At 33.6% G+C, this 9,377-nt stretch overlaps 1 long non-coding RNA gene across 2 annotated transcripts; it reads right to left on the bottom strand.

Annotated features, from left to right (window-relative positions):
- On the bottom strand, positions 4,373–4,956 carry LOC107634251. Of its 2 annotated transcripts, XR_001618813.2 has the most exons (4): positions 4,920–4,956; positions 4,729–4,813; positions 4,497–4,633; positions 4,373–4,384 (listed from the first exon to the last, which is right to left on the bottom strand). It is a non-coding gene; the product is annotated as an uncharacterized LOC107634251 (long non-coding RNA). The 2 variants fall into 2 exon arrangements; XR_001618812.2 differs by lacking the exon at positions 4,373–4,384 and having other exon boundaries at positions 4,404–4,633.

Raw genomic sequence — 9,377 nt, 5'->3', positions numbered from 1 at the left:
GTTTGCTTTTTTTATTTTTTTTAAACGTAAAACGGCGTCGTTTAGTGTAAGCTGCGTAACCGGCCGGTCACCGGTTCGGTCCAACCGGCCGGTTTTTGACCGGTTCGCCGGTTCTTGAACGGTTCTTCTCTCCGCGGTTTTTAGTTAAGGACCGGACCGCTTAGAGCGCCGATTTGCGGTTAAACCGGTCGAACCGGCCGGTCCGGTCCGGTTTTCAGAACATTGCTTATATTCAACCGGTCTTTATTTACATGCCAACTGAGGTGAAATCTCTAACGACGTTGAAAAATTTTATTCTGCACCCCATTGGTTAGCAACACATAAAGCGAGTGAAAAAATTTATTACAGATATCCTATGGAAGCAAATAAAACTTTTTATTACAAAATGTATTATTTCAGGGGAGGACTTTGGTGGCTAAGGTGGCCAAGCTCAATAAACTAATCCGAGATTGATATCTATTACATTTAATGGAAGTGGATGCAGGCTTTGACCCTCTTAACAACGATAACTCTGCTAACGAAGGAAAGTAAAATATTTCAATCATTAAACTATAGTAATTAAGTATCCCAGGACATAAGTAAATCAATTGAAAGGAATTTAGTAATTCCAAAATGCATAAATACAAAAATTAGTAAATAGAGTTCAAGAAAATAAAAAAATTTCCAAGACGATTGAGAAAACATAGTAGATCTAGAAAGAGTAAAAATAGTAGATCTAAAAAGAGTGGATGAAGAACTAGGTTCCAGGTGTCATTGGTGCTCATGTATGGGAAGGTTGAGCCCTCCCACTTCCTACAGCTAGTTCTTCATTAGGCTTTGTTGAGAGGAACACGATAGTGGTCATCCGTGTTGAAGTTGCACGTCAATAAAAGTATCAGTAGGATCCTCGTCTTTGTCGGAGGGCTACAGTCGTCAGCAAAGTAGCAACGGTGATCTTCGACCTAGATTTGAAAAACTATGTTCATATTTTTCCTTTTTTACAGCCACTCTATCTTAGCTTCTTTCTGATTTTTGTCAATCTAGTCAAAAGCCCCACATAAAAAACAAATTAGTTTTCGGCACCAAAATTTCCATTTTTGCCATCGGAGTTAAAGTTAAAAAGTTACTGCACTTGCCTTTAAAGTAATCTTCCTCAGCATTTTAACGACTGGCTTCGACGCATAATCAACTATTCCAGGTGTCATTGCACTACTCGCTAGTTAACCTATAGACATCGTTAGCCATCTTAACACAAGCCACCAGAGAATGGCCCATTATTTTGTTGTTTATTCTTATGTCTTCACACTTTTAGAAATAAGAATTAATTTACAATTTTGTCGTGTTCGACTGATTGATAGTGTTATTTTGTCTTGTTTGAAACATGTACCGGCTACATGATGATGAAGACATAGAACTAATCAGAGGTTAGCAAAATCATTATCCAATAATCATGTGTTAAAGTTATTTATTTTTCTAATTAACGTGTATGAAGAGAGTTGTTTGGATGTTGGTGATAATCACACCCAGTCAAGTGAGTTTGCTAGAACAAATATTAGAAGGTTGATAGTTGATCTAAACATATCATCTGAGAATAGTATCGAGGGGTCTAATCTAAATATCTATTTCTATATTAATTAAAAATTATTTCTATATAACATTGTCTAATATAATATCATATGAATAAAAAAAGAGAGATGAAAAGAAAAAAATTACCTAGATTCACGTTGCGGGTGAGAAGATGAGGAGAGAATAACAAAGTTTGGTAAGATGTAAATGAGTGAAAGGGCGAATCACTGGGCGAACTTGGCCTGGTACGCACGCAGATTGCTGAATCAGGAGGCAAGCTGCATGATGGAAAGGCAAATTGCTGCTTTTTGGCAAATTGGACCGGATCGCCTACCCACTAGGCGAACTGCATGCAAAGTCCGAAAAAAATTTATATCCTTATAAATAATGTCATTTTTTCTTCTTTTAACAAATAAAATGTTTTCTTTATTTTATTCAAGAAAAAAAAATCTTCACACAACTTTTTTATTTTATGGATTGACAATATACAAGATTAATATAGAAAGTTGTGGATTGCCAATATACAAAATTAATGAAACTTAGTTAATGAAAGGACCAACATATCTTATTTCTTAAATCTTGGTCATTAAAGTTCTAATAGGAGATAGAAGAATGCTTTATATGAAAGTTTTTTTATTAACATACATCAATTATTTTGGTTAACAATTTTTTAATTTTGTTTTTATTTCACATTTGCATTATTTGTTTTTCCTTTTCAACTCTCTCTTATCCATTGTTGGAACTGTGATACGACGAATAGCCATTCTCCAACCACCATTGGCTAGCATCCTCTCAGCATCAACCAGTGATATTACTAATATCTAAATGAATAAAATTATTATCATATTAGAAAGTGGGATACCTAACATCAAGAATTCTAAAATTATCCAAAAGAACAACCAAGACATAATGTTGAGTTTAAAGAAATAATAACAATTAATTGATGATGACTAAATATTATTACTCGATTAAAAGCTCAATTATGTGGATGATTAGTTTGTTTATTGTGCAAGAGATTATTGGAATCAAATCAGGCCCAATAACAAGCTAACAAAGCTCTAAAATGGTTTAGGTAGGGGTGGCAATGCGGCAGGTTTTTGCTCTACCCGACCCCGCCCTGCCCTCCTTTCATTCCACTACTACCCGCTCCACCCCTACTAAAAATTAAATAACATTTTAATTTTTACATATTCATATATAAACTAAGATAAAAATTTAAAATTCATACCTAAACATACAATCATAAGATTCATACAATGTCAAATAACTTGAAATGAAAGAAAGTTAATGTTTGATTACTACAAATTTAACACCATAATAAAAAATTGTATCATTAAATATAAAAGAGTATTCGATCCTTATTTTTTATCACTTTTCACATCTTCATCATCATTAAAGGTTTCAAGGTAAATATTCAAACCTGAAAATAAAAAGAGATAGCAATTAATAAATTAATTAATATTAAGTAAAAAGTTAACATAAATGAATATTAAGTAATATATCACCTTTACTTCTTAAAACTGCCTACAACCAACTTTGGCCACACATCAAAGCTTAAATTATACTTTCTTTGAGCTTTTCGCGATGAGGAAAAATTACACAACCACTTGTACTAAAAGCAGATTCAGAAGCAACAGTGGACACTGGAATAGCATATATATCTTTGGATATTTTTGCAAGAACTTTAAATTTTATCTGATTGTTCTTCCACTATTTCAAAACATTAAAGTTAGGATCATTTGGAGGATGAATTTTCTCCTCAAGATAATGATTAAACTCAACATTCACACATGAACCCCTTGTCATTTTTTTTCTTTTAAGATGCACCATATAATCATCACCCCAAATAGGCTTACATTTCCACTTTCATCAACTTCTTTTGTACCAACATGTGACACATTCGAACTCATTTTTTTATTGTATTCATTAACCAACTCATTACACAACTGTTAAATCCTGTCAACTTGCTTGGAACATTCTGTTCAATCTGATACATTTTTTCAAATTGAAACTCGACCTCAACCATCTTGTACCTAGGGTCTAAAATAGCAGCAACACCCATAATGTCATGAATCTCATCCCAATACTTTTCAAATTTCATCTTCATACTAGATGCCATATTAGCAATTAATAGATTACTAGAAAGTTGCTATTCTCCAATGAGACTTTTATTTTACAAACCAAAGTAAAATAAAGATTGGCAGTTGGACATTTCGAACCAGAAAACAGTTGAGTAACATCATAAAATAACACTACAAAAAAATCACTTTTGGCGGTCATTTATTTTATTTTTAGTGGCAATAAAAATAGCCATTAATACATTTACCAGCAATTAGACATTAGCAGTCTTATGCTTTGTCGCTAAAAGATTTTAGCGGCAATTATAACATTTGCTAGTAAAGACTATTTTAATGGCCGCAAAAAGTATATAACTTTTAGTGGCCACTACTATTGCCGCCAAAACCCATTTTACCGGCAATTTATATGGCCATTAAAAATAATTTTAAAATTGTAATGTTATTCACTTTTAGTTGCCATTACTATTACCGCTAAAATCTTAAAGCTTTTTTAATTATACTCACTCTTTTAGAAATAACAACCTATCATTTTTCTAAAATTTTAAAGTATTTTTACCAACAATTATTATTATTGTACATAATATAAATATACTAAAATTAATTACTACAAAATAAAATATTTCATTAAATTCAAAATATTTATACACAAATTTTTCTTGAAAAATAATAAAGCATAATACAAATTTAAACAACACAAATGCTACAAGTCTATGATACATCAATGATTAGCACATAGCAAATGATCAAAAGTAAGATCTTGCCTGAGGATATTTTAAAAGCCTCATCATTGTCAATTTAAAGCGGATGAACAATGGCATTCTAAATTAAAATGCTTCACATCATATGAGAGTTTTTGCAAGTAAGATGTGATACATCATCTGCTTGCTTCCTTATCTGCTCCACGATTTACGGCCCGGTTTGCCGCCTCTGCCTTAAATCTAGAAGTTCCTGTGCATAGGGTGCAGCAATCTTTGCAAGCGAGAAATCTGGATTCAATGTGTACCCTATTCCTGTCACAAACTTCCAAAGTTAACTAACTAATTAAAAAAATCAAAGCTATCATTCACTGAGAGATGTATGATTATAAAAGAAAGGGAAAAAAAACCTTCAAGTGTTGAAAAGGCCCTGATAACAAAGGTGAAGGTAGATGGAAAACGAAATGGCTGATCTTGTGCTATAGCAAATAGATCCTGTCACAGAAATATAATTTTGATTTTGAATAACCGAGTAAGAACAATTATTTTTGCAGCAATAAAACATTCAACTGAAGGAATAATATAATATTGAGATACAAACCTCACCAATGGCAGAAAGAGTCTGTGCCTGATTTGGTGTCTGGTGTCTGGTTAAGCAGATTGTTCAAGAAAAACTGGACAAATCTTCTTACCTGCAAACCAAATGCAATTATATGAACCATAACGTACACCTCTATTGCTTGTTCAACTAAATAATCAACTTAAGGTTCTTACTGATGATAAGTCCCCTGTAGGTTGAGGTGCTCCTAGGTCTATGAGGCTTTGCATTACCTGCATCACATATATGTCAGATTCTATTTTCTTCTTGGTGAAGAAAGACCATCACCAGACAAGTCAAGAGTTCAAGACCCTTTTGGCTTCTTTTTCATAAACTGCATAGAAAAGCTCTAACAGTCTCTCTCGAGTAAAAGATTTTATCTCTATATTTAGATCACACAATAGCATAGCATCTTGCATAATGAAATCACATTTAAACTTTCAACAGTTGTGCCAACAAACTCCATAGCTTTATATGTTGCATCAGCCATAGTTATTTCAACTAAGCTCATTTCTTGTAAAAAGATTATACAACTTAACTAGACTTTATATAACACTTCGTCCCACAACCCTACCAACTATAATGCCTTTAAATCAGCAGGTATATGAGTAAATTATGATAGAGATTACTGGAAAATTTATGTGACAATGACAGTCAGATACAAAAGCAGTGAATTTTACAGTTAAGATATATATTAGGTAATGCCTTTTTATCTACCAGTCAAATATTTGAATTGTGCATCACGCCTTGCACCATAGCGAATTCTTGAAATTGAAGGGACTACTGCAAGAAGAAAACAAGTTATTATCTCCATTAAATAGTATATATAGTGGTGGACCAAACAGTGGTACACTATATTTTTTAAGTGACTTTTTTTTACTCCAAAGTTTTAGCATGACATTAACAGGGTTACTACTTACTTACCAGTAGTTAGAGCAAGACAAGTTTCATAGTTCAAAAGATTCATATCATCATGTCATCTTATCATATGTTAAAATACCCTTGAAATCACACTTATGCGTAATGTTTCATATTTTTGTGCGGTCATCAGGGGCATTAATATGGAAATAACATGGGGAACAATTTCTGTTTTGATCCACTATTATATTGAAATGCCACTCCTTTTTAATAAATTCAGCAGTATTATGTGCAGATCTCTTCAAATCAAAAGGGATTAATATAGTATACCTTAATGTTTTTGTTGAAGTTTCTTTGGATTCTCTTGGTTCTATACCTCTCAATCTTAAGTTTCTTCTCCTCACGGCTATACCTACATGCTCTACTCATTCTATCAATGATCATGCTGCTTTCACTTGACAATGGACTATCAGCTGATTCATTATTGTTATGCATGATGCCGCCATGAGTCCTTGATAAACCCCATTTTTAGGGTTTATCATGTGCTTAATCTAGTAGATTTTATCCATTATTCTCACACTTATTCATACAATTCGCATGTTTTACGTTTTCCTTCCTGATTTTGTGCTATGATTGAAAACATGCTTCTTTGGCCTTATATTTGCTAATATTAATCCCCTCTTAGTACCATTCGATGCCGTGATATGTGCGTTAAGTGATTTTAGGGTTTATAGGGCAGGAATGGCTTAGAGGATGGAAAAGAAGCATGCAAAAGTGGAAGAAATACAAGAAGTTGAAGGAATTGCTAAGCTGTCCAGCCTGACCTCTTCGCACTCAAACGGTCATAACTTGTGCTACAGAGGTCCAAATGAGGCAGTTTCAGTTGCGTTGGAAAGCTAACATCTGGGGATTCAAAATGATATATAATTTGCCATAGTTTCTCTGAAGAAAAGTGACGCGCACACGTGATTCCACGCGCATGCATGGTTTTGTAGAAAAACTAGCGACCTGTACGGATCAGAATTGGCCCCCGGCGATTTATGGGCTGTTTCTGACCCAGTTTTCGGTCCAAAAAACACAGATTAGAGGCTATAAAGTGGGAGAATCGATTCATTCAAGAGGAGAACATTCATATTCATAATTTTAGGTTTTAGATGTAGTTTTCTAGAGAGAGGGGCTCTCTCCTCTCTCTTAGGTTTTAGGATTAGGATTTCTTCTTCTTCTCAATTCCAGGTTCAATGTTCCTTTAATTTAGTTTCTTTTCTACTTTTATTTATTCTAAGCATTCTAGTTTATATATTCCTTTTATTGATTACTTTATGTGGCAATTTAGTTTATGAACTCTCCATGTTAGATTTGATTTCTTATTTAATGCAATTTGAAGTATTTCATATTTATGATTTTAATTTAGCTTTTTACATTCTTAGCTTTAATTGATGAATTGATTAATTGGAGACACTTGAGTTGGAATGCTCAAGTGATTAGTTAAATTGGAAGTTGTTGGCTAATTCTCTATTTACTAACGCTAGTCCTTCCCAAGGGAGAGGACTAGGATTTGTGAATAAGAGTTAGCTCAATCACTTGACTTTCCTTTATTTAGTAAGGGTTAACTAAGTGAAAATAACAACATCTTTATACTATACTTGAGAAAATTCCAACAAGGATAGAACTTTCAATTAATCATTCTTCCATTCAAGGCTTTTTATTTTAATTACATAAAATCTCTTGTTAATTTTCATTGCTTTAATTTATAATTATTTATTTTCCCATTCCTCATTCCAAAATTTCTCAGAAAATTCATAACCAATAATAACTACACCTCCCTGCAATTCCTTGAGAGACGACCCGAGGTTTAAATACTTCGGTTATAAATTTTATTGGGTTTTGTTACTTGTGACAACCAAAAATTTTGCACGAAAGGATTTCATGTCGGTCTAGAAGCTATACTTGCAATGCGATTATTTTTATTAAATTCTTTACTGGCAGAAAACCGATCGTCAGTCCCCTGTACCAAGAAAACAAACGTTCCATGCCAAGGGTAAGAGAATGAAGGAATGAACGAACAAAAGAAAGCTAATATATGGTGCGTACGTGAAGATCACCGGTGCTGCAAACTCTCCTAAGAGGAGCGTCGTCGTCGAACAACTCAGCCAAGAGAGCATAAAAGGGATTCTTGAAGGACTGCATTGCATAACAAGAAATAGGCGGTACTTGAAGGAATTTTGTCTTGTTAAGCTGATGGTATATTGCTACCTCTGTTGTGTCTTGGAAGCATTTGTTCTTGGGTCTACCTCTGCCTCTAGCTATAGGACAATCCTACCTCTGATTCACTATCCTAATTTGAGCCTATAATCAAAGATTAAATTGAACCATTATTCTCTATAATCAACTCTATTATGGCAATTCCTATTTCTGATTAGTTGACAATGTCAAAACATCAAAATTAAACTCACACATCAATAAAAAAGGAACAAATCTGTAACAAGGAAAAGGCTAAGTAATGCTTCACCAATTCATCAGGTATCTGAGAAGAGGAAAGAGTTGGTCCAATGTTCAATCAAATTTAGGAAACAATTCTAATGAAGGAGCTCAAGCATAGATATTACATAAATAGAAGAAAACAGAACAAACCATAGGAGTATAATTCATTAACGAAGCGAGAAACTCAGTGAGTGTAGCATCGCATCATGCCTCCTCCATCGCTTGATTGCGGATTATGGTTAGGGTTCATCTCCTCCTCACTCTATCTGTACAATAATCTACCTAGCGAATTTATCAATTTTCTTAGAATTTACTTCAAATTCATATACACGAGCCATTCACATTACGCTAAGTTTGTAAATTAAGGATTAAAAAATCAAGAGAAAAATTTTTGGTACGCAAAAATATGCATTAAACTAATCAAATTGAGAAGAGTGACACGCAATTGCTTCCTATCCTGCAATAGAATGCTGACAGACTGCAACAGTGTCGTTCGCAAATGAGATGTGTTAATGGGAGAGGCTCTTTCTCTCGTTCTCAGGGGATTCACATTGCTACAAATATGGAGATGATACATTAGCGAAGCTCGATCCCATAAGCTTTATGACAGCAGCGAAAAGCAAATGAACTACGGTGGTAGCGGCGGCGGCGACGGCTACGGCGAGCTTAGGGTTTCAGCGACGAACTCTCTCTTTTCTTTGAATCTCTCTTTTTCTGACACTCGCCACTCCTCTGATCTCACTCTTCCTCTATTTGGTCTGGTTTTTCCGTTTTGGCATTTTGGGAGAGTTTTAGTTTAATTATGAATATTGACATAGGCTTTTTTAGTTATGTTATTAAGAATAATAGTGGCAATAGCACTATGGCCATAAAATTTTGTTAATAAAAACATTCTTTTTGTATTTTTCTATGGCAACAGATATATGGCTACTAAAAATTTGTTATTAAAAATATTTTTTGTATTTATTAGTGGCAATAATGATAATTGTCACTAAAATATATAGTATTAATAGCAAATATATAATTGCCACTAAAACATAACTTAAATAAACAAAAAAATGGCTATTATATTATTGCCACTAAAGGTTTATCGCTAAAACTAACATTTTTTGTAGTGCAACT

This window comes from Arachis ipaensis, chromosome B03 (genome assembly GCF_000816755.2).
Source record: "Arachis ipaensis cultivar K30076 chromosome B03, Araip1.1, whole genome shotgun sequence".
Lineage (NCBI taxonomy): Eukaryota > Viridiplantae > Streptophyta > Magnoliopsida > Fabales > Fabaceae > Arachis > Arachis ipaensis.
The sequence above is the reverse complement of the archived record's forward strand: the minus strand, read 5'-3'. Positions and strand labels throughout refer to the sequence as shown.